The sequence below is a fragment of the Lycium ferocissimum genome, chromosome 4 (assembly GCF_029784015.1).
Source record: "Lycium ferocissimum isolate CSIRO_LF1 chromosome 4, AGI_CSIRO_Lferr_CH_V1, whole genome shotgun sequence".
Classification (NCBI taxonomy): Eukaryota; Viridiplantae; Streptophyta; class Magnoliopsida; order Solanales; family Solanaceae; genus Lycium; species Lycium ferocissimum.
The window spans coordinates 3,046,983-3,072,266 of NC_081345.1; positions in this window are offsets into that span (position 1 = coordinate 3,046,983).

Sequence of the window (25,284 nt, forward strand, 5' to 3'; positions counted from 1 at the left end):
CGGGGGCCCCCGGGGACTGGAAAAAATCATCTATCTTTTACATATCGTGTCCCCTACAGTGAGGGACTCGGTGAATAAAGTCATCATATGCCATCCTCCGGCCGCCATCCCCATATCATCATATCATCATGTCATCACATCATCATACATATACATATAACGTGTCCCGCCCTCTAGCGAGGGACTCGGTGAATAATAATGCAAGGAATTGTGCACGAAAACATGTCACGACCGGGACTCGGTGAAAGATGTAATAACGGTATGCGCGAGCGAGTAGTGAGTAACCATATGCAGTATATAAATCATCTTTTGAGACTCAATAGATAGGTAAACTAATCAACGCTCGAGTATTAAAATGACGATATGTTAAGTTCTCTCTAAACGTCATTAAGAACTATATTAAGGGGAAAAGTCTCAAGGGTCGTAGAAAGTATCATGTCAGTAGGAGACAAATTTTATGAAAGTTAAAGACATTATTCATTATAGAATCCTTTAGGAATATAGAACTTTTATGTATCATTTACTATTCGATTACATAAAGAACTAAGGGCAATAGCCCGATCATCTTAAGAATTCCAATACAAGAAGTGAATAAGAATCATAAAACATGTCTGGAACATATGAATGAGTTACCTCAAAGTTCATATCGTATCATACTTACATCTAGGACATGCCAAAGAAAGAAAGGATGGCTTTACGTACACATGGACAACTACTCGTTAAAACCATTCGCTCTTTTTACGTCGCTTCTTTTAGCCTATTTAACATAAAGGTAACGTTATAAATGGGTAACTATACTTTCTACTGTGAAATCGTAGCCCATCGCTTTATAGAACTTGTTCTTTAACCTATACATCCTCGTTTAGGGTTTTCCATTAGTTAAGGGCTTAACGAAAATCGAGGCGACATTTCCCTATATATATTTGCTTAATTAGAATTTCCAATTATTCTCTGATGACACAAAAATACCAACAACGACGATATACATATAAAATTCTCACAATCAGCCCATAACAATTCTAAATCATTTCAACCCACGATTTCACATAATCACAATTTCATGTATTTTTCTTACTTGATTTTAGTTCAATTCAATTTTAATAATTTCATTACAATATTATTAACATAACTACATGTGAAATAGGAAAATCTTACCACAATTCCCTCGGAGAAATTTGTATGCTCAATTGTCCCGATTTCACAATTTCTTCTTCCGCAATTTAATACCCAACCTTGCTATCACTTCCTTGAATTTATAACTCAATTGAAATTCAATCCACAACATGAAGCAAAAAAAAATTTCTTGAAAACCATGGCTGGCCGAACCATGGCTGCCATGGTTATGCACAATTTTTTTTTTTGTTCAATTTTGAATGGAAAATGATTCATCAAGTCACTCTTGGTGACTTATATATGAACCTTGTAGGCCTTACACATGCCCTCCTATGTGTCATCATTCTCCCCCCTTTTTTTTTTGTTTTTAATTAAAAATGGTTGGGCCACTTTTTGGTAATTAATTTAATTAATTTAATTAATCACTAATTCTTATTTAATAATCTAATCAATAATTAATCCCCAATCTCCAATAATATTTCTACAAGAATAAAATTTATAAACAATTTATGTTTTAATTAAAATTGAAAATTAAAGATTTCTACCTTTTTGTCCGAAAAATGATTCTGCCTTTAACTTGACTCGATTTGCTTGCGAATAATTCGACGTATAAATATACGGGGTATAACAAATTCATGACATATTTAACCATTTCTTGTAGTTGTCAATGATACTCACTAACTTAATCCGTCCTCGCTTTCATTACTTTTTTACACAATATCTTTTCCGTTAGGACATATTACAAGCTTATATCTTATCTCCTTTAAATTAGGAAAATTTCGACAAAGTTTCCTCTATATTTCTTACTATCCAAACCCTTGCACGACAGAATACCAACAATGCCTCACAGGACTAATATATATATTCGACGTATCTCTGCACCACACATGACTCCCGATTTCAAGTAAAAGTACAAAGATGTCAAAACTTACCTCTCGTAACTTCCAATGTTATCACTCACTTTTTTTTCTTTTTTTTTTTTTCGATACTGGTTCTTCCGCTGAAATCAGGGTTAGTATAAGGAATCTCATTTCCTATAGCTTGGCTCTATCGCACGATCTTAGATATGAAAGAAGAGTAACCATCCTAAATGCCTGTAGCCTCCCGTTTATAAATGTGCGCGCGCAACACACCATAAACAAGACTCACTAGGACACGACTTTGCGGTAAAGCCCCCTCAGACGAACTACTCGATACCACTTTGTCACACCACAATCTCGTCGAGGGCATGATGGGCACCCAACTCTTAGAGCCGAGCGAACCCTCGGCATTCACATAATGAAACTGGACATATAATAAAGTACTTTTTAGTCAAACCATAGAAATTTGCGAACGATACTCAATTAATCAAAAATTGAATAAGTCAAATCGACATATCAGCCTACATGGTCGCTTTTACTCAACGCATGACATCTCGACAAACTAACCTGGGGACACGTTCCGCAAAGTCTCTAAGAGTAAACACTTGAATCATATGAATCGGGACGTGCCCCGACATACCCGTATATATACACATGATAACTATAATGACTCGCGCACTGCTCCGGAAAAAAGAAAATTGAGTTTGTCGACCCCTAATAGCCAACCATCCTAGCCGAATACTTTAACTCGCAAACAATGGGCCGTGTGGCATGAACACGGCGCCCCCAAAGAGACGTCGATGCGAATAATGTAATGAGATGTAAATAGTGAATCTATCATAGGATGAGACATAAAGCCGTAATGAACGTACGAGAAACCACCCGTAATATGAATGGCCACGAAGGCAATGACTAAAAAAATGTAAACATATACCATACCGCCCATTATGGGACTCGGTGAATAAAGTCATCATGTACCATACCGCCCGTCATGGGACTCGGTGCCCTATCATATCATCATATATATATATATACGTGCACCCCGCCCTACTAGTGAGGGACTCGGTGAATAATGCGGTGGAACCGTGCACGAAAACATACCTCCTCGGGACTCGGTGAAAGATATATTACAAGATGCACGAAAGCAGAGAAGTGAGCAACCATATGCAAACTAAATCATCATCGAGACTCAATAGAATAAGTAGAATGAACTAGCACTTTGAGTATCAAAAACAACGATACATGCAAGCATCGTCGAATGTCACTATGGAGTATATCAAATAGAACTTCAGGAATCATAGACACGTATCAAGACAATATGAAATAGCTTATGGAAATCAAGAACATTAGCCATCCTAGTGTCTCTAAGAATAGGAGCTTATACATTCGTCGTCTGTTTGTTTCATATAGATCATGCCAAAAGAAAGAAAGGATAGCTTTACCTTGTCCGCTTCTTAAGCTAATCCAAACTTAAGTCTCGGGTTTCCCAAGATCTACAACAACATCAGTAGATACCAAACATTAGCTATAGGTACTTAGGAATCCAAACCTAAGCTAGCATGTTATTTATGTAGATTGGGACAACATTTAAAGTTATAAATTCAACAAACCCCGAGAATTCAACTGCGATTTAAATCATCGATAACTATATCAACAACCATATTAACAACATCAAAATTAATCCCATTGATTCAGCCTCAACAATATAAAAATAGTTTCAATAATTCAAACAATAATGTGACGAGCGGCAAGCTCCGACATCAATTAAACAATAGTTTTAAACCCCATCTCCATTCTGAAAATTTCCCAAAAATATTAACAACTACAAAAACAACTCCAGGTTATTCAATTAATTGCCAGTCATATAATTTCATAAGAATAACCTCCCAAAACGATCTCTACCGAACTACAATACTAATTTATCCGATTTCCGATATAATTTTATAGTTTCCATCTCGCAATTTAGCTATGGACTGGATGAATTTAAATATATCCAAGAGAGGAGGATTCTTACCTTATATGCCAAGAACTACTCTTCTTCCACCTTACTTCACATCGAAGAAATCTCCGATTTGCTATTACCCGGAGGAAACCGACGTTAGAATCACCTAAGCGATATGCTCATAACCTTTATGTCGCTACTAGTATTCTCGCAGCATCAATGTAGCACATAGTACTTCTGTAAAGTAAATATACATAGTCCTAATATATGAATGACCAATAACGTTGCCTTATCTAAATATTGTTCTTTGGAAGAATGATGTACCATAAGTAAGAAAAATTATATCTTCAAGTGTTTTTTTTTTCGTCTTCTCTGATGATAACTCTATATCTAGACCTTGCAATAGTGGGTTGTAGGTTACTTCATATGTATCTATTCCTATAATAAATCATTATCCACCAAATGGTGCCACCAAGACACGAAGAAAGGCCGAGTCACTTCTTAGTTTACTCCTATGATGCCACATGGCATGCATCAACTCAGCACTTACCCACTTATTATTATTTAATTCATTTATTCCACTGCAATCCAACATTTAATCAACCACACACATAATTAATTTCTTGGTCTCAATTCACTTAAATATGGACCACTTTTAACACACTTCATATACATATTATCATAATCGTGGGGTAGAACTCTAGTCCATAGCCTCTTTATACCTACACAAATATTATTCCCAATCACCGTCGTCATACTTGTTAAGGCCTAAATTATTTTTGGACTTCATTCCTCATATACACCAAGTTCTTGATTTTCATGCTTGAATATAACCAAATCCTACGGCCTCGGTAAAATCGCTCATGTTGGACGGTTCAATTTCTTGGTCCAAAAATATGGGATATTATAGCTTGGACCGTTTTCATCCAACAGTATTTCGAACCTCGATGAAACTTATTTTCTTCGATTTGTTTAACTTCTAATCATTATGATACATATGTGCCATTAATTTAACCACTTATAAGCCTGGGGGATAACCTCTTTTAGTTACTAATGTCATTTAACTTGCACGCTTTCCAACACATGAAAACACGGAATGTAACAGGTCTCAGTTCTGAAAAGGGTCGGTCAACGATGCTGCTGAGTACCCATTTATTGTACACACGCTACACTTGCTGCACTTTTTTTGTGTGTATTCGGTCTGATACAGAGCTACTTCGCATGTCCAGGCTGCCCGCTGTGTGCCTCGCCGAGAGATCGAGGTTAGCACCATTGTTCTGGACGGCTCCGGACGCTTCTCTATCATTTAACTTCTATATTTCTCATTTCGGACGGTTTTATTCATGTATTTTCAGACTTTTTGTACTCCGTAGTAGTCTTTGTGTTTGGTGACATGAGATTTTCGGAAGATTTGTAATAACTTCTAAGTATTTCTATTTAAGATTGTTAGGACTTGAAATTGACTTGTCTGATTTAATTGCGCTTTTAGTATTTCCTTATATTTTGGGATGTCAATAGTTTGTGTTGGCTTACTAGTACGGTAGGACTAGTACCATCACAACTTGGTAAATTGGGTCGTGACATAGACCGACTAAATAGATGTTGTGTAGTTACCTTGATGGGGTATGACACTCAGGTAATTTGAAAGTCTTGAATATGATATATTTTGATCCTATTCTTAGGATGGATTAGTTATCTTCATACCATACGATCTTGGACTATCATACCAAGACAATTACTTTAGCTGTGTCGGATATTCCTCGATTTGGAGTGGAAGGGTGCTCTTAGTCAGTATCAAAAGAGGGTTATATTTTTTCTTAGGGCTCAAAGGATGGTGGAGAAGGGTTGTCTCTTTTATTTAGTATACATTCGAGATACTAGTTTGGAGACTCCTCCACTAGAAGCATTTTCGCTAGTGAGAGAGTTTCTAGAGGTGCTGCAGACATATCGTCAAGGTGTTCCACCCAATCGTGACATTGATTTTTGTATTGACTTGGATTCGATCACTCAGCCCATTTTTATTATTCCATATCAGGTGGCACCGGCCGAGTTGAAGGAGGAATTGCATGATTTGTTGGGCAAAGGATTCATTCATCCTAGTGTTTCACTATGGGATGCCCTCGTGTTGTTTGTGAAGAAGAAGGATGGATCAATGTGTATGTGTATTGCCTATCGACAGTTGAACAAGGTGACTATCAAGAATAAGTATCCGATTCCACACAGTGAAAACTTGTTTAATTAGTTTCAGGCTGATACTATCTTTTCTAAGATTCATTTGACATCCAGTTATCACTAGTTGAATATTGGGGGGAGGATTTACTAAGACATCTTTTCGAAATCGTTATAGGCATTATGATTTCTTGGTGATGTCATTTAAGTTAACTAATGCCCCCGCAGCCTTAATAGATTTGATGAATGCGGTATTTAGAACCTACTTGGATTCCTTTTTCAGAGTCTTCATCGACGATATCTTGATGTACTCTCATAGTAGAGAGGAGCATGTACAGCATTTGAGGATTGTGCTTGGGATTCTAAAGGAAGAGCAACTTTATGCCAAGTTCTCAAAGTGCGAGTTTTGGCTTACTTTGGAGGCGTACTGGGGCATGTGGTGAATAAGGATAGTTTATGGTGGATCCTAGGAAGATTGAGGTTGTTTGGGATTAGATTGAAGATGCTTAGGTCACTGAGGTTCAGAATATTATAGGTCTCGCGGGTTACAATCGGTGTTTTGTGGAGGGTTTTCATCAATTGCATCCCCGTTTACTAAATTGACTAAGAAGAATGTGGCATTTCATTGGTCCGATGAGTGTGAGGCGAGCTTTAAAAAGCTCAAGACTTTCTACCGCTCTGATTTGGACCTTACCTATCAAGGGAGAGAGCTTTACGGTCTATTGTGATGCTTCTAGTGTAGGCCTTGGTTATGTGTTAATTCAAAAAGGGAAGGTTATATCTTATGCTTTGAGGCAGTTGAATATCCACTAGAAGAACTACCCCACTCATGACTTGGAGTTGGCGGTGGTAATATTTGCTATGATGATTTGGAGACATTATCTTTATGGGGTATGAGGTATTCACATATCACATTAGTCTTCAGTATATGTTCAATCATAAGGACCTCAATTTGAGACACAATAGGTGGTTGGAGTTGCTCACGGATTATGACATGACTATTCCTTATCATCCAGGCAAGTGTCCTTCGTTTATGGATGTTCAGACTTTGGCTAATCGTTTTGTGAGACTTGATATTTCAGAGCCTAGTCGAGTTCTAGCTCGTCTCAATATCCTAATTTGCATCAATTTCTCGAACAAATACGTCGGTACACACCCAGGTGTTCATAACAACCACCAAGGCAGGAACCCCTTTCACACCTAATACTCAATCAACATTTATACACTATATACATCCTCCAATGGGAATATTAAAGAGTAAACCGTAACCTACCTCGATGCCGAGGGAGTGCCACGAACACTCAAACCTGAGCTTTCCCCTTCTGAAGTGCCTCCTAACAAGCAAAGTCTAACAAATATGAATTCTACGTTAACGAAATTAAATGATACCCACATAATACCATAAAAGGGGATTCGGGTTGAAAAAGTCAACCCAAAATCCCATCCCCAAACCCTAAAGGTCACAACAGTAATTATATCATGAAAATCGAGTTCAACATAATCTAAATAGTATTCTATGGGGTCACACGAATCTAAAAACACTCATATTGCTATACTTTTATCCAGAATCCAAAATGAACCCAAAATATCTAAACCCGAACTGCAAGGGTAAAACTGGGAATTTGACTCATAAATAATTTACCATGATCTAGGGAGTCTAGTGTTACACCTCAAAAATTTTCGCATCATTTGCATCGTAAGTGAACTAACGTAAGCTCGGAGAGGTCATGGAACCATTATAAGGTTAAGAAATACTTTTAACAAGTGATAAGCAAGTGTTTAAAGGTTTTGGGATCAAGCGAATCGAAGAAATTAAGTTTGTTGAAATTTTAAAAAACTTGGCAGAATTTTGGACAGGAAATTCTGGTCCCACTTTAGGGAGGTGTATCTCCCAGAATATGAGGAGTTATGGAATTCATAACCTCTGTAAATTTAAGTTCATTGAGTGTAGTTTGCAATGCAATAAACCGTTTTTCGATACGATATTGGAGTAGAAAGTTATGGGCGTTTCAAGATAGGCACTTGATGGCTTGTCCAGCGGGCCCCTTGGAAAGTGCAGTAGGCCCTGACTTTCAAGGGGTATAAATACCCCATTCCCCTCACTTTATCATCATTTTACACTCCCTTGAGCTCTAGAAATCTCCATAAATATCTCCTAAACACTTGTAGTCCCTTAGAACAAGAATTCATCAAGATTTACACTAAATCCTCAACTAGTTCATACAAAGATGATTGTTCTTGCTTCTACTTGATGTTGTGGTGAGTTTGATTTTGAAGCAAGTTTTGCGAGTAGAAATTCTTCAACTATAAGGTATGTTCTTCATATTATCTCTTATGTTGAGTTTATTTGAAGGTTTAGACTTTCTTAAAAGTGAAAATAGTTATGGACGAAAGATCATAAAGTGTTATGTTGTAGTTGTTGAGTCCATGGGCTGTTTTAAGCATGTTGTGGCTGTGTTGTTGAGCTAACTTCCATGTATATGGATAGTATCTTTTGTTGTTGGTGTGTTGATGAGATTATGCCCCTTGATTGGGAAGAAAGGAAGTGTATATTGTTATTGTATATTAGTATACTTTGGATTGTTTGGTGTATTTTCATGTGGGAGCAGGGAAAGGAGTATTTAAGGACTTTTGTAAGTTTGTTGTTGTTATTGTGGGTTGTTGTATATGTTGAGATTATTGGAGAGTAAGGGGAAATGCTGCCCGTTTTACTCTAGAATCCAGTTGCGATTGATATACGTGATACACTAGCACCATCTAAGTTTGCATATGTATTCCTTGTTATAGGATAGCATGGTAGTTGTGATTAACCCGATTGTTGGATTGCTTGGGCGACTTGAGGTATTTCAAGGTTGTTCCTTCTTTTCTTGGCATGATTCCATATATTGTAAGAGCGTAACGAACCTTATGACTAGAGATTTGTCAAAGTAGAACTTGTCCTATTGTGGCATAGCTTTCGAGTGTTATGTTATTCTTTCTGAGGGCCCATATCCCCTCCCTATGTCCTTTAGTTTATAGAGAGAAAGAAGAGACATGTTACAGAATCAGTATTTTTCAGCATATGCATAATATACTGCATGATATACATATATTTTTCTTTAGCCTGGCCACTTAGTCAGTGAGACATTTCCTTTAGCCTGGCCACTTGGTCAGTGAGACAAATATGCCTGGCCTATAGGTCACCGAGACAGATTGCTTAGCCCACGGGTCAGTGAGACAGATTGCCTGGCTGACGGGTCAGTGAGACAGATTGCCTCATCACTTGGTCAGTGAGATATGTATATATATATTCTACAGTTTCCTAGCTACTTGGTCAGTGAGATATATGATATCATTATATTGCATTTCATATAAATCAGATCAGGTGGGATGTTCAGGGCATTCTTTGGCCTCCAGATTGTTATGTTTTCCGTTCAGTTTCTGTTTTAGTAATTTGTTGCCTTACATACTCGGTAAATTATTTCGTACTGACATCCCTTTTGTTGGGGGCACTGCATTCATGCCTGCAGGTATAGGTAGACAGACTGACCGACCTCCCCAGTAGACAAGACTTGATATCAGCTGCTTGGTGAGCTCCCTTTGTTCAGAGTTGCCAGGTCTATTTGGGGTCATCTTTTTGCATTTATGGACATGATGGGTAGGTTGGGCCCTATCCTGACCATTATACAGTTATGCTTTCTCTAGAGGCATGTAGACGAGTCTTTTATATAGTGTGCCAGTGTGATAGCCTTGTATATGTTTATTTTGGTAGTGTTGGTTGTGCGACCATAGCAGCCTCATCGGCTTACTCAGTTATATATATATATATATATATATATATATATACCATAGCAGCCTCATCGGCTTACTCAGATATATATATATGTTTTGGGTGTGTGTGCCCAGTTCAGACGATGTAGCCAATGTTTATGTATATCCAGTTGTGGCCTTGTACGCTTATCGGTATGTGCACGTGTGCAGGTAGGCCCTATCGGCCTAAGTTGAGGGTTACCCTTCCGAGTTCTGATTTGCAGTGATTCGCTCGGGCCGAATGTGGCATCGGGTCTTGGACATGCCTATCAAATTTGGGGCGTGACATCTATATATATATATATATATATATATATATATATATATATATATATATATATATATATATATAGATATATATATGTTTTGGGTATGTGTGCCCTTGATTCGTACGAGGTAGCAGTGTTTATGTATATCCAAATTGTGGCCTTGTCGGCTTATCGATATTACTTTTTTGTATGCAGTAGGCCCTATCGGCCTAAGTTGAGGGTTACCCCTCCAGAGATACAGATTTAGAGTGGTTCGCTCGGGCCGAATGTGGCATCGGGTGCCGACCACGCCTATCCAAATTTGGGGCGTGACATCTAGATACCAAGAATTAGTCAAATCCAACATTAATCCAATGATTGATTAAAGAAATCCTAAACTCAGGTTTCATAAACCCCTAAATCCCCACTCCTAAATCATTATTTCTAAAATGATATCCCTTAATAATCAATGATATAATTGTAAAAGAGGGATTAGAAGCAATCAAATCCTCGCATCTGCAAGCCCACTTCTACGGTCCAAACCTCATAAATGTGAGGTTCACTTAAAAAGCCCAGTCCACAGGTACGCATATATCCTAGCCGAAGCGGCCTCGCGAATATGGGCTTAGAATCGTAGGAGCAGGCCTAGCCCACTCAGCCAAAACACCGCACCTGCAGCCCACCCTGCAAGGTGCAGTTTTGCAGGTCCGAGCCAATTCTCACAGAAGCGAGACATCAAATAATCCAATTTTCTTACCCAAATCTCATCTGAATGCCTCAAAAATCCGCCACTCATCCCCACAAGTCAAATATACCCTAAACAAACTGGGGAAAGGTTTAATAGGGGTAAAATAGGTAAAACAACCTAAATGGTCGTTACACTAACAAAGCAAGGAGGTAAGTATCATAAGTACGAACCCTCATCATCGATATAGTGTAGGGTCGATCAACGAGGGTTTTGGGTATATGTGCTTCCCATACTCACTCTACACTTGATGCGCCTCTTATGTGGAGGTTTTGATCTGAGCACGAGTAGAGGTCAGGATTCTATTGACCACTGAGGCGTACCATTGGAGTCCGGGGTAAGCTGATGATGGTCCCACAACATCGGACTTTACTCTTATCTTTGTTTTCTATTTTTGCTGCATTTCGGACAGTTCATGTAGTATTTTCCAGACTTGTATTCCGGGTAGTCTCTCTTGTACTTATGACTTCAAGGTAGACTTATTATGGTTTTACTTTATTAATTCCGCAATTTATTTATGTTTCGCGTCTTAGTCACTATTTTGGGATTTCGGGTCTTGACAAAAACACTATGGAGTTCATTATCGTGAAGTATGGAAGTCTCAAGCCTAAGCTTTAATGACCTCATTAATTACCCATGACACTGTAATGAAAAAGTCTAGATAATAAGATGGTAATTTACTTAAAACTTTCAAAACAAGGAGAACTAACTTTTGTTAGTTAAGTCTCACCCAAAGCAAAATTTCTCTCCGTTTGGGTTAGCGGTCCCATATAAGTTCACGTACCAAAGTTTATCATGATGAATCAAAACTGATATTTTCTTTTTTAAACATTATCAGTACAATTTAATTTATTTTTATTTTTATAACATGTTACTACTACTTATTTAGTTATGTTATATAGTATTGATTACTGAATAAATTCTCGATGATTGTTGGTCCTAATATTAGCAATTTCTTCTCCTATCTGCACGAAGAAAAATTATGATGTATCAATGCACTCCAAGCCCCAAACTCGTAGGGATTCCTAATCGGCACCCGCTATATTAGATTTGTACCTAGCAAACAAACATATCCTACTTCACATAGGCGCACTTGGTGTTTATACCAAATCATGCTAATTATCATGGTTATGCTATAAATTGATGTTAAAATGTATAAATAATTATGGTTTACTGATATTGGTGTATAGTGTTCCGTATTTACTGAGTTGGTGAAAATATTAGATATTTCCCTCCCATGACATACATGCAAATGAAGCTCCGAGCGGCCCCCGTACTTATCATGCAATAACTCATAATACATTATTCAAGTAATCAGGATATCACATAATAGCACACAAATCTCATCCTATACACAAGGCATCCCAATATATACACAATTAACTAACCATAGACACATAAGCGGGCATATCTTAAATGTTCATTCAACTATAGCAAATTCTCTAGTAAAGTCACTTATGTTTATCTTGTATCAACAAAGTCACTTAAATTATGCTAGTTTATCTATGAAATTACTATAGCCAAAAAAAATTAAATGGGCAATTACATAAACCTCCGCTTAAGTTTGACTTCATAATACTTACTTCCTTTGTGGTTATGCTTGCCTCTGTTATTTCTTTATTTTTTTAATTATGTTTTTTGCGTAATTACTATTATTAAATAAAAAATTATGATTACTCGCACTGTTCAAACTCATTCAAACAGATGTGGCATGTACCATCCGTAAGTTAGTGTCATCATGTACTAAATATTGTACACAGGGAACAAACTAACGACCTGTCCAATAGATCTCATAGAGACATCACGCCTAATCCAATAGTTGTCTCCCAATCAAACATAAGGATAAAAAAAATGCAATTATTAGGATAGCCGACCCAACAAACTGGCTTGAATTTGGTCCAGGAACATTAAGCCATTTTTCGCCTTTTTGCGATGACATGATCATTGCAACATAAAGATACAAATATCTTTCTCAACGAAAAGAAAGCAAAAGAAAAACAAGAAAAAATTTAGTTACCGACTGAAATTGATGTATGCAGGGGCGGCTCAATATCTGTCTCAAGTATATTTAATAGTTTTTGTGTGAGTCGTGCGTGTATCTTGTGCATCACACGAGCATCTCGTGCATTATGCGTGTATCCGTGTCAATAAGTATAACCAAAATGTCCCCCTTTGGCCCAGAACAAATTATTCTTTTAATACAAACTCCTCGTGTTACACAAATAGACATATTTTACACTTCTATAAGCTTCTGCAAAGTAAGTAAATTAAGAGCAACAACTTGAAGGAGAAGTAAATATCTTAATTGGTCATTCAACTATAGCAAATTCTCTAGTAAACTGAATTATTTTATTTTGTATCAACAAAGTCATTCAAGTTATGCTAATTTATCTATAATGTCATTATAGCCAAAAAACTAAATGGATAATTAAATATACCTCCTCTTAAGTTTGACTTCGTAACACTTACTTCCTTGGTAGTTATGTTTGCTCTTTTTATTTTTTATTGTTTTGATTAATTTTCTTACCTAATTATTATTATCCAAACCTTCATTCATATTTTATCAAATTTTGTATATTAATAATAATTAGGTCAAAAAATTAATTAAAAAAGCAACAAAATAAGAGAGGCAAGCATAACCACAAAGGAATTGTCTAACTAAGTCAAACTTGAGAGGAGATTTATGTAATTATCTGTAATGACCCCTTAGTTCATTTAAAGACTTTATTCTTTTTGCCCAAACGACCCTTCCCTTAGCTTTATTTTAGCGTATTTGACTTGTGGGGATGGGTGGCATGAGTATCGAAGCAATCACATTAGTATCGGAGAAAAAACTCCTAAATTTGATGTTGGTTTTGCGATGCTTTGAACAATAATTGAATTTTGGGTAAACGTGCTCGAATATGAATTTTTATAGTTCCTTTAGGTCTAGAACTTGACTTTTGAATTAGTCGAGTAGTTTGTTCAGGTCCCGAGGCGTTCAGGTAAGATTTGGGTCGTTAGTTGAAAACTAGTTAAGTTAAGATTAAGAGTTGACCTGGGTCAACTCCATGACTGGACGACCTCTTTTGGGAATTTTGAGTGCATGAGCAAGTTCATAGCATCATTTATACTTGGGTATCATGTTTGGTTTATGTTCGTGGGGTCCCGAATATGTTTTGGGTGTTGGATCGAAAGGTTTTGGGAATTTTGGGACTTGGTTGTTCTTTGGTTTCTGGTGTGTCGCACCTACGCCTTACAAGCACACCTGCAAAGTTGTACCTGCGCAAGGTGGGCTGCAGGTGCGAGATTTGGCTGAGAGGCAGGTTTGCGCACCTGCGAACCGTTGGCCGAAGTAGTGGATGCGCACCTGCGCTGGAATGTCCGCACCTGCGCTGGAATGTCCGCGCTGGAACCGTTGGCCGAAGGAGTGAGGCTCTCACCTGTGTTCTTTCATTCTAAGAAACGACATCACAGGGGCGGAAAATGTGTCGCACCCACGAGGATCGCTGAACAAAACCCATTTTATTCCTATTTGTAACCAATAGTTTCTTATTTTATATTTTGAGTTAGAGAGCTTGGTTAGAGGCGATTTCAGGTGCTAGAGCTTTGTTTCTTCAAGAGGGTAAATTCTTAATCTCTATTTGAGCGTTTCCCATAAGTTTAATCCGATATTTACCATTGTTTTCATGTTGGGTTGGTAGAGAATTGGTGGCTTTAGCCCTAAGCTTAGTTTAAGGAAAATGCTGAAATTAAAGATCCAATTGTGATTAGATTTCCATGATTTTTAGGATTCCCACTATTTGGGCTAGTAAACTAATTCTAAACATTTCAGTTTCGTCCTTGGTGCTTGGGTTTTTCTATTTGGGTTCGTTTATGTGTTCCTAGTAGGAATATAGCATTATGGGTGTCTATAGACTCGTGTATTAACATAGAATCTATATGTGTTAGACTTTGATCATTCAGAGGCACTTCAGAAAGAAAAGGCTGTCATGACCCAAACCCATGGACCGTGATGGGTACCCGACCACTACGGATCAAGCACCCCTAAACTCATTCTTACTCCAAACAAGGTAACCTGGTGGCCCATTTTAACTGATATTCGATTGATACCATCTGCTATAACATTTATACGATAAAATTTATCTCAGAATCTCATGAATCATGTATGTGAATATAGATATATATATAAGAATATGAAAAAAAATGGCGACGCAGACCGACTCAGTCAATATATACACTGTACCCTAAAAGTGAGAAAACAACCAAAGCCGCATGACATCCCCACTATACCCAACTGTCTAAAGACATCTATGGAATACAGACTGTAGAAAGGATAGGACAAGGCCCTGCCATACCCATAAATGTACATAGCAAGATAGTATACCAAAAAGGGTGTTACACCTCATAGTTTGGACGTTGGGTTCCGTAGGTGTCAACCGCTTAATTATGAACTCTGTAGTGACATGCCCCTATTTTATGGTTATAAAGGTTTACGATCATGTATGAGGAGTATTGGAAGGAATGGAGGTCAAATGGGCGGAATATGAAAATTGGACGAACTTCTCACGACCCGACTAGGGGGCCATGATGGGTACCCGAGGCTAACTACCGAGCACCACTCATAATGCTAATCATCATACCCAACCTAGACACATATTGTCACGACCCCACTAGAGGACATGACGAGTACACGGCACTAGCTTACCGAGCACCTCTGGTCTAACATTCTATTTTCACGACTAAGTGGGCCATATGGACAATTTATACATATTTTACTCAACATACTCGCCAATAGCTATATCCGCAAACATATGTCAATAAGCTTTACCAAATTATTATACAACAACAAGGACGAACAAGGAATGTACTGAGTATGTAGGGCATGAATAATAACATAGTGAGACATACTGAACATGGAAAATAACATAAGGAGAACTATGGAGCATAACATGAGATAAGGAAGTAACTTGTACTTCTGATTGCCCCTTATAGTGGATACCATGCATGCTTAACTGTTTATAAAATCTTTCTCATGCATATATGTCATGATAGTACTGCGGAATGTGCAGCCCGATCCATATGTAAACATATATAATATAATAGTGCCGAGGAACAAACGGCCCGATCCATTTAACCATATATCTCGCGTTCGGGATGATATCATATTATACCAACTGATCAGGTGGCTATGCGTCTATAACGCCTCACCTTTCCCCATATCCCCTATATACATATAAATATATCATATACATATATAATATAAGTAGCATGCATGAGAGACCAAAGAAAGTTATAACTCTATCGGAGTGACGTAAGGTCGGTAACCTCCGATCATATTATGGAATAATCATCATCACTCTATTTTACCTTGAAGGAACAATTATTATAAGGTGAGACCAACAACAATGAATAAAGTTGAGAAAGTCAAGAAAATAGCTCAATATTATCACATCATCATTGATCTCATAACTTGAGACTTTTAACCATAAAATCATCATCATCATAATCATCATAGAAAATATTCTCATCTTTAACATAATCATTACCATTGCAAAAACATGTTCATCATTGTTATCATAAGAGCTTACAGAATCATACATCTTTGTTTTGGAACATATAGACATTTTGGAAAGCATTTACGGATCATCAGGAAAGGAACCATGCCTTGAGATCATAAACTTCAAACTTTTGAAAACAAGAAGTTATGGCAACATTTATGAAATTGTAAAATAGGAATCATGCCTTTGAAAGAAAGGGACGAGCTGTTATATCCCGTATTTTGGTACATTGGGATAATCCGAGTTAGTCATGATAAGTTAAGGACAAGGTTGTAATTTCTTCCGATTTTGTTAAAAGTGCATAAGTTGCATATTCATCTTTTCATTGGCATGGAGTGTTAAGGGTAAAATTGGAATAAGAAAAATTTGGGATCAAAAGTGAATTATGAAAAGTTAAGCATTTCATGAAAATTTGGGGCTAGAAGTGAAATTTTGGAAACTTGATATTTCATGAAAATGGCCATATGTGGCCATGTGTATGGTGTGGGCCATGGGCCACATGGCCAAATTATGTATGTAGTAAAAGATGACAATTAAGTCATCTTTATCATTCTTCATCCCTTAAGAATTTTCAAGAAGCTTGGAGAAAGAGAGAAGGGGAGCATTCGGCCATGGCACCAAAAATTGGTGACCATGAATAGTGATCCGAAAAAAATATTTCTTCTAGGTTTTCAACTCATTGGAAGGTCCTCTATAACATGAAGTGGTTGTTGGAGCAAACAAATCCCTTGTTCATGCAATTCCCAACCCTAGCCAAGTGAAGAACAAAGTGAAAAGGGTGAGTTTTAATCCTCTTTTTAATATGTTATGAATGGTTTGTGTATGTTGTGGAGTGTGGAAATGGATGAAATTCATGAATATGTGGTGTTGTTGTTATAGCCGTGTATGTGTGGTGTGTGGCCGTTTGTATGTGGTATTGTGTAGGAGTGGTAAATTAATTGTATCTAACATGTTTGGGTGTTGTCGTAATGTGTGAAAATGGATGAAAATTATGAAAGTTTTGGGTTGGTTGGGGTGGCCGAATATGGGTTGTGTTGTTTGGCAAAGAATGAACAAATTTTATTTAGTGTAATTTGGTTGTTGTGTTGTGGATTATGTGATGAAAATGAAGGTATTGGATGATACAAGTTGAAGTTGGGATCATTTGTAAGCTAATGTAGAAGTTAGTATATTGATAACATGGTTTCTTATTTACATGGATGATATTGTAATATGTGGTTGTTGATATAGTTGATGATTTTGAAAGAAAGAAATGTGTTGTTGTTGCCTTATTGAAATTTTGGAGGTTTTCGGGTGAAGTAGAGCATTAATTGGGTTGTTTGAAAAATTGTGCGAATTGGTTAGAGTGTCCTTGAATATTGTTTGGATGACCTCGGATTAGTAATTGAACGTATGAGCGTTGATGTTGGTTTGAATTTAAGTAGTTAAATTGAATATGATGGAATGTTGTCGAATTGTGTGGAAGAGAGTTACAAATGTTAGAATGCGTTTGGAATTCATTATTGATGTTGTTGGAATGGTTGTTGGTATTGTTGTTGATAATATTGACCGAGTTGAATTCTCGGGGTTGTTGAACTAATAGGGGAAATGCTGCCCAAGTTTTTGTAAATAAAGTGATGGTTTGGGATTGGATTACTAAGTGCTTATGACTAATGCTTGGTGTCTAACGACGATATTGTAGATTTTGAGAAGCCGAGGCTTAAGTTCGGAATAGCTTAGAAAGCGGACGAGGTATGTAAAGCTTACCTTTCCTTCTTTTGGCATGTCTTAGATATGGCTAAGTTGTGATATGATTATGAGCCTCGGGGGTAATCCTATTCTTAAAATCCGAACATGTTTATGATTCATACTTGCTTTTTCACGTTGGCATCCTTAATATGGTCAAGCTATGGTCCGTATGTCTTTGATATGATTGGATTTGAAACGCTATGTAACCGGTTTGTTCTGAAAGGATCTTATGTTTAAAAGTGTCCGTAACTTTCATAGACAGAACCGGATTGCTTTGATAAGCTCGCAAACGATTCTTATTTGTTTCTTGATATTCGTATTTTCAATATAGTCGGACTATGGCCCTTATGTCTTTTGTAAGATTGGATTTTGAAAGTTTTATAAAGAGATTTTGTTCGTAAAAGATTTTGTAACTACGAACGCCCATAACTTTCAAGAAAGGGGCTCGGATCGCTTTGATATCTTCGCAAATGATTTCATGACAAGTAACGACTATGATTTCCATAGGCGAGCCCGGATTGGGTTGACGCTCGTCCGTGGGTCCCGCGACTTTCTTCTGTATAGTTCTAATGGCTTTTGAAAGAATTCAATATGACTATCTTTCCGACCCCCGAGTATGATTACTTATTTATCGGTTGAGTCTGAAATAAGGATTTTTATGCACATGATTTTGATACGTGACTATGGTTTCTGAAGTTCGGTTTGATATGTTCCCGAGTGATATTCGGAAGAAAATCTGATTTGACTACTGTTTTGGCTTATAAATAACAATCCGTTTTGATTACTCTATTGAGTCTTTGTGAATGTTTGGCATTGCATATGATTTTCTACGATTCTGCTCGTGCATTCTGTTATTACCTCTTTCGCCGAGTCCCGGGCCGGTATGTTATCGTGCGCACTATTCTGAAGTATGATGTGATTCCGAAGTATGATGTGATTCCGAAGTACGATGTGTTTTCCGAAGTATGATGTTATATGATATATGATGTGATACGGATTATGATGTGTTTGGAGGTATACAATATTCCGAAGTATGATGTGTTGTGGCGCCCAGATGGAGTGGCGACCACGTTCTGTCCGCCGGGTCCCATTACGGACCGTATGTGATATGATATGATATGTGATGATCTGATGATACGATATGATATGTGATAATATGACGATATGATTTAATTTATTGAGTCCCTCACTAGAGGGCTGGGTACGGTATGTTTATGATTATTATATTATATATGGATCGGGCCGTACGTTCCTCGGCATTATTATATTATATATGGATCGGGCCGTACGTTCCTCGGCATCATTATATTATATATGGATCGGGCCGTACGTTCCTCGGCATTATTATATTATATATGGATCGGGCCGTACGTTCCTCGGCATTATCGTATTATTTATGGATTGGGTCGTACGTTCCTCGGCATTCGGTTAATGTCAGCTCATATGATGTATTTGATTTTCCGTATGTACGAGACAGAAATGTTTTTCAAAAGAAAGCGAAGCATTTTGGCATTCTGATTATCCTATTTGTCTTCTGAACCCCTTATGTATGATTTGTATGTCAGATGTAAGTACTTTGGTATTCGGGTTATTATGCTCACGTTCTGTACACCTTACTTCGGTAATGACTTCGTTTTCTGTACTTCCTGCTTTGCATACTCAGTACATATTTCGTACTGACCCCCTTTCTTCGGGGGCTGCGTTTCATGCCACGCAGGTACCCACAGATGAGTAGGTGATGTTAGCAGAAGATATTCCAGCTGGATTGGCGAGCTCCATTTCCTCCGGAGTGCTGCCAAGTTTGAGTGTTTTTGTATGGTATCTGATATGTTGGTAGAGACTTTGCAGACAGTGTCGTGTGTATGATATGTCAGTTTTATAAGCGGCTATGTAAGCCGATGTATTATTCTGCATTGTGTTACGAACTTCGTATATTTACAGATTTCATACGATGCTAGCTTTATTTGATTTGACAAAGATGAAAGGCATGTTTGTTCGAAAAAAAATTTTCGTTATGTGCTTATGTCATGTTTTGCGGGCCCAGTATGATTATGAGTATTACGAAAGTCTGCGGGTTCGCTCGGCCCTAGGTAAGGGTCGGGTGCCCATCACGCCTATCGGATTAAGGGTGTGACAAATTGTGTATCGGAAGCGGTTCGTCCTAGGGGTTGTCCGCAAAGTCGTGTCAAGTAGAGTCTTGTTTATGGTGTGTTGCGCGCCACATTTATAAACGGGGAGGCTACGGGCATTTAGGTTGGTTACTCTTCTTTCATATCTGAGATCGTGCCATAGAGCCAAGTCATAGGGAATGAGATTTCTCTTACTGACCTTTGATTTCAGCAGAAGAATGGCGTCGGCAGAAGAAAGCGACTAGTGATATTGGAAGTTACAAAGCATGCAGGTAAGTAAATGTATGAATGATACATGTCGGGTAAGGTATTGACGTACGATTGAAATGTAAAGTTGAAAAGTGAAAAGGAAAGTAGATAGGGAAGTGTAACACACGTGGTCGTGTTAAGCATATAAGGTAAGTCCATTATTTTCAGACCGTTATGGATATTGGGAGCCGTGCGTGCGTGATACGATACGATATGATATGATATGTATATATATTTTGGCCCTGGGAGGCACTGTTGGTATTTCCTGCGTACAGGTTTTGAGATAGTAAGAAATACAGAGGAAACTGTCACACCCTAACCTTATTAGGGTGTGATGGGCACCCGACCCTTACCTAGAGCCGAGCGAACCCTCAGACTCTTACTACGTACAAAATCGCGTCAAACTTTTTAAATCAAATAAGATAAAATACATAGTAAATTTTTTTTCCTTCAGAAATACTTTTTCTCGTAGCTTCCAAACCGAACAAATCTATAACCATACAAAACTCAATACATAACACGGAGACCGACATATCGGCCGACGAGCCGCTTACGGACCGACAACCAATACCCACGACGCTCGTCTCGTAAAGTCTCTAACTTCCATCCGTAAAGCATATCATACAAACTCGACTCGGCAACACCGGGGAGCAAGTGGAGCCCACGCCCACTGGAACATCTTCGTAATGGCCTGCTAATCATGCGGGAGTACTGCGCGGCATGAAACGCGGCCCCCGAAGAACGGGGGGGGTCGATACGGAAAATGTACGGTATGTAAGGCATGAGATACGAACGGGGAATCATAGCCAAACAAAAATGGAAACTGCAGAACCGCAAGACCGTGAAAAGTCATCAATACGTTTTCCTTTGCGTAACGAGCAGTAGTAGATATCAAATCATAATTCAGATACATGTACATATACATACTTATGCACATAACGTGTCCCGGCCCTTTAGTGAGGGACTCGGTGAATAAGGTCGAGCATATCGGTATCACGTGCACTTTTATACATATAACGTGTCCCGGCCCCCGTGAGGGACTCGGTAAACGGAATCACATATATCAATATCATGTATATATGCATATAACGTGTCCCGGCCCTTTATTACGGGACTCGGTGGATAGAATCATGTATACGAGAATCATATGTCACAGCAAATGTCATGCATGTATGTAACGTGTCCCGGCCCGCCAGTGAGGGGCTAGGTGGATAACATGTCCCGGCCCTTCGTCAAGGGACTCGGTAAAAGGGATCCGGTCCGGATCTGGAGCCATCATCATATACGTGTCCCGGCCCTCTACTGGTGGGTCTCGGTGAACAATGCAGTGGAGTACGCACGAGAACCTGTCCTGGCCCGGGCTCAGTGAGTAGACATACCAAAACTTGCACGAACGAGAGAAAGTGCGAAACCATATGCATACAAATCAAGACTCGGTACATATACACACTTACCGTCATCCGAAGACTCAATAGAACAATCGTACGTCTTTGTCGTCGACAACCAAAACATCGAGTTTACGAAGATATTCCTATCGAATGTTCGTAGCAAATTATTCATAACGATTACTCCTATCATCATTTTTATCTCGAAGTACATACCGAGATCGTAACACTCTTGTCGGAATACTTTTAACAGAACACTTATATCAGAACATCCATATCAGAATGCTTTTATCCCAATACTTATGTCAAAATACTTGTATAAAATTACTTATAGTAGAGTACTTTTATCAACACACTTATATCAGATTATTCATAACAGATTTCTTATATCAAGTTGCATACTCACATCAGAATATTCACATCAAAGTGCTTATATTAAAATGCTCAAATCAGAATGTTCATATCTGGATACTTATATCTGAATTGGAAGTACTCATATCGGATTACTTGTACCGGAATATTTATATCAGAATAGTCGAATCAAAATACTCATATCGGAATTTCTAGATGCTTTTATTAGAGGATGCATATGGATCTTAGCGAACTTGAAACAACACCAAAAAGTTCCCTTTAATCATCGTGTAAAAATAAGTCAATTAGGACAATAGGATAGGAATCGAGAATAGTGGGCCCACCTCAAGCCAACGGAGGTGGTGTACACAAATTACACACATTAAGCTCTAAAGAATCATTTATGGGAATTTTAGTGAAATCCGGTTCGTGTTGGGCAAGTCGTGGGGGCTTGGGCGTTTATTTCAACAAAGCATGAAAAACTTGATTCAATTCTATTGAATGGAAAGGTGTCAAATTCAAGCTCGGGTTGCTAAGAACAGAGTTGTCCCCGAGGCTCGTTTTCAAACTTATTAGGTCTAAGACATGCCAAAAGAAGGAAGAGTGAAGCCTTACATACCTTTTCCGCTCCTTACGCTACTCCAAATTCAAATTCCAAACGCTCCAAAATTTACAAATGGTCATGTTTACCAAACATTGATTAGAGCTTTTAGAAATTGAATCTTAAAGTATCAATTGTCTACAGAAATTTGGGTAGCATTTCCCCTGTAAATGCGCCATCCCCGAGAATTCAACTCGACCAAAAATACAACAACAAACCCGAGAATGGAACTCGGCCACATTATCAATGACAATACTAATAATTTTTGCCAACGACATCAACAATCAAGTCGAGAATATTCCAAACAACTTCTACCTCAACTTCACACTTTCAAACTAATGTCAACATTTTCATATTCCTTTACTAATTCAAGACCATTCAAATACAATTCGGAAGTATTTCATATCGTTTTACAAAATATACAAAAATTCCACCAAAATCCATAATTCACCCGAAAACTCCTCAACTTTCCTAGAACAATTTTTAATGCATTTCTCGCTTCCAAATTCATAACCTATCCCAACAACACACATCAACAACAATCAAATTACTACATAGAAATTTATTCAATTGTTCCATACTCATACCCCATTCGGCCACCCTCCACATTTCCAACCTCAAGCAAATTCATTAAACTTTCACTTCCAACATAGAGTTCACAACAACCACAACTAGAATACTACATAAAATTAACTCATCTTTGTCTACACAACAACACATGCACACCGCCACATGCATATGTATGCATTCATCATGCAACCTTCCATACTTTCATTAACTCTATCCATTTCTACACACCACAACATAAACAAACCTTTCATAACATATAAAAAAAGGATGAAATCTTACCTTTTCCTTCAACTTTCTTCACTTGGCTAGAATGCGGAAACGGCGAAACGAACGACTTATCTTCCGAAACAATTTCGCCACGTTGTAGAGGACCCTTGAATTTGGACAAGATTTCCATGGCCTAATTTTCCCATGGGTTGGCCGAATGGCCTCCCTGGTCTTGCTCTTGTTCTCTTGTTTTTCTCCCTCTCTTATTTCTCTTGAAAGTTCTAAGGATAATGATCCTTTTATAACTAATTTAGCACATGGAAAAATTTAATAAAACCGGGCTTGGGCCATGTATGGCCGGCCACCCTTCCAAAAATTGGGCCTCTTTTTCTTATTTTTTTTTGTTTGAGCCCAAGTAGTTGGCTAACATTTGTAATTTCATGAAACAAAATTTTTTCCAAATTCCAATTTTGCCCTTAGCCTCCCTCGGCATTTTTCGCATCAATATTTCTCATGAACAACTTATATACCAAACAAGATCAAAATATAGCCTCGTCCTTATCCTGTCACAATTGTTTCAAATTTTCTGAAAGTGCAAAATACGGGACATAACGTAAAACTCTGCCGAAATTTTTTGAGAAATAAAAGAGAATGAGATATGGATCTGTGAGATGCTTTGAAAGGTTGTGTCAATAGTGAAGGTAATATTTGTCCAAGTTGCAAGTACGGCTGATTTTGAGAAATGAGTTAATAGCTGAATTGATGGTAATGGTAATCAGAGGTCGATACCGATAAGGTAAAGGAATTTGGAAAGGGTTTGTGATATTAAGAGATGATTTAGAAGAGGTTGGCCGGAAAAAAAAAAGAGGGGTTAAGCTTTGGAAGTGTCAACATAATGATATTCCGGGGAAAGAAAGAAAGTGAGTAAATGAAAGGCAAGAGGATCAAAATGTCGGAATAAAAGTGCCGCCTAAGCGAGACCGGAAATACTAGAATAGGGCAAAATATAATCGGGTGATAGTATAAGTACGCCCCTGGGGCGGGGAAGCGAGTCCGAGAGATGCAAGTGTAAGACAAAGAAATGACCCGAGATAATGTGCCTAGAAGGTTACAAGTTGAGTAAAGGGAATTACAGGAAGGAAAAGTTTAAACCGAGATATATTGAACCTTATTACGTTAATCGCAAGGTAAGAGTAGATGGAAAAGAAAAATGGTTGGTAGAAGAGATCGCGTGCTATGGTAATAAAGGAAACCCCCGAGATCCTTATAAGACCTTATGAGATTAGTTGTTATATCCCGTATTTTGGTACATTGGGATAATCCGAGTTAGTCATGATAAGTTAAGGACAAGGTTGTAATTTCTTCCGATTTTGTTAAAAGTGCATAAGTTGCATATTCATCTTTTCATTGGCATGGAGTGTTAAGAGTAAAATTGGAATAAGAAAAATTTGGGGTCAAAAGTGAATTATGGAAAGTTAAGCATTTCATGAAAATTTGGGGCTAGAAGTGAAATTTTGGAAACTTGATATTTCATGAAAATGGCCATATGTGGCCATGTGTAGGGTGTGGGCCATGGGCCACATGGCCAAATTATATATGTAGTAAAAGATGACAATTAAGTCATCTTTATCATTCTTCATCCCTTAAGAATTTTCAAG